The sequence below is a fragment of the Beta vulgaris genome, chromosome 8 (genome assembly GCF_026745355.1).
Source record: "Beta vulgaris subsp. vulgaris cultivar EL10 chromosome 8, EL10.2, whole genome shotgun sequence".
In the NCBI taxonomy this organism is placed as follows: Eukaryota; Viridiplantae; Streptophyta; class Magnoliopsida; order Caryophyllales; family Amaranthaceae; genus Beta; species Beta vulgaris.
The window spans coordinates 19105076-19107657 of record NC_079209.1 but is presented as its reverse complement, the minus strand read 5'-3'; positions in this window follow the sequence as shown (position 1 = coordinate 19107657).

The window sequence follows — 2582 nt, the reverse complement described above, 5'->3', positions numbered from 1 at the left end:
TTGTTCATATCACAAACAAAAGCCTTTCCCGCCGAACTAAGGTTGATGATGGGTCGGTGGCCCTCAAGGTAATGAATGAGCTGATGGTTGTGCACGTTGGCTATCCCTTGATTACTTGTAATCAACCAACTTGTTTGAGCATTAGAGTAATCAAAAAATTCTATCTTAACGTAAGCTCTGCAGAATTGCTTTTATTATTGTGTCTATACTTCCTGCTATAGTAAGATCCATACCTTGACCCCCAAATCTCCCACTGTGGTTACATCCCAGATAGATATATGGTAGACCAGTACGTTTATGTTGTTTATTTGACGAAATTACCATCACAATCTTAGTTTCACGTGTCTTTACTTTACACAAATTTCGTGCATCCACTTTCTTCTCCTAAAGAGTTTCATTATAAAACATGTGATTACAATCTATGTCATCACCTTAAAAATTAGAGTCATAAACCTAAAATATTTAACATTTAAAATTTAGACAATATATAATCACTATTAACTTGCACTAATCACTAATATTCACTAATCATAAAATTTTTATTTACTTATTAATTGTAACGAGTAATCACTATTATTTACTAATCACAACTTCTAATGTTACATAGTCATCAATTTCATAACTAATAAGAAAATATTTATTAATAAAATCACCATACGATATGTCATAATCACAGACGACTTAACATGAAATAATAATTAATCACTATTAATATGCAATAGTATAATCACTAATAATACTCAGTAATTATCAAAGATCTAACTACATTTCAACTAATCACTAAAATTTTATAATTAGACTACTAATTATTATTTCCTCCGTACCAGAATAGTCAGAGCACTTTCTTTTAATGTTTGTCCCAAATTAGTTTGAACACTTCCATTTTCGGTATGGTCCCACTATTACTATGTTATTTCTTTTACACTCTTTTGACCCACACTCTAACTTGATCAATAAAAAGTTACTCAACTTTGTCTCCCCTCCAATAAAAAATACCCCACAAACTCCTATCACATCTACCTTTTTAATAAAATAACATTTGATAACCACACTAGAACCTATGACCTTAAACTACGTGTCCCAACAAGTGTTCACATCTATCTTTCTGGGATGGAAGGAGTAGCTATTATTTACTAATTGCAACAACTAATATTAGTTTATTACAAAATAACTACCAATTATTAAATAATCTTAAATAATATGAACATATAGATAGAAACAAAAACTCCTTTTCATGAAACTGAACAGAATTTTCGTTTTCTCCTCGGAGAAAACGAACAAGATCTTCGTTTCCTCCATGGAAGTAACGGGAAAAAAATTTGTTTCCTTAGTGGAGGAAATGAAATTTCTATTCGGTTCCATGACCTGAACGATTTTTTCGTTTAATCCATTGTTTGTTTCCAGCTTGTAGGCTATTTTTTTTAAATATTCTTAAACTTTGTATTCGGCCCATGTTGGCATCTTATGTAACACAATTACTAATATTTTACTTTTTGAATTGCAAGTACGTGATTACTACTTTGATGCCCTTTATTGGCCGCCTTCTAGTTTTGTTGTTGTAGTTGGCCGCCAAGCTAGTAGTTAGCATATTCAATAATAAAGTTCTTTGTGATTCTATACGAAAGTCGTCATGTTTTTTGCTTGTCTTTTCTTAGTTCTGTAACTGCTAAGGTGGTGTCGTATCCATTACAAGATTGTCAATGCACTTTAACCTGTTATGTGGCTTTTGTTTTTGCTAGGTCTGTTGTATGACCGCAAACGCACTTTGCCTGTCATATGGCTTCGGTTGTGTTAGGACTGTTATAATAAATGCACTTTGCCTGTTATATTGCATTGATTTGTGCTAGGTCTGTTGTAAGACCGCAAATGCACTTTGTCTGTTTTATGGCTTTGATATGTGCTAGGTCTGCTATATGATTGCGAATGCACTTGCCTTGTTATTTGGCTTTGATTTGTGCTAGGTCTGTTATATGACCGCGAATGCACTTGGCTTCTTATTTGGCTTTGATCTATGCTAGGCTTATTCTATGACCACAAATGAATTTGACCTGTTATATGGCTTTGATTTGTGTTAGGTCTGTTATATGACCGCGAATGCACTTGGCCTGTTATATGGTTGTTAGTATTTAATTTGCTGATTTGTTATATAAATATAGGAATAAAAGGATAATTAATGAAACACTAGCAGAAGTTTATTTTATTTTCACAACAAAAATGGATCTTGGCTTATGAGATTTAATGAATCAAGCATAATACTTCATCGTACCCCTAGCAGAAGTCATCCATACCCTTTAAAATGAAAGAGTCGGGAGCAAGTCTATTGGCTATGATGTATGGCCTTTCCCAATTGGCAGTGAGCTTTCCCTCTCCATGAGCTTTACCGGTAGCTGTGGTCCGATGCAGAAAGAGGTCTCCAACATCCAATGGCCTATTTACGACCTTCCTATTGTAAGCCTTGATGATTCTTTCTTTATAAGCATCCGCCTTTAATTATGCCATGAGCCTTACCTCTAGTAAAAAGTCCAAACTTTCCCTGAGTGATTGGGCTTTGTTTTCTAAGTTATGGTGTTTGATCCGATAAG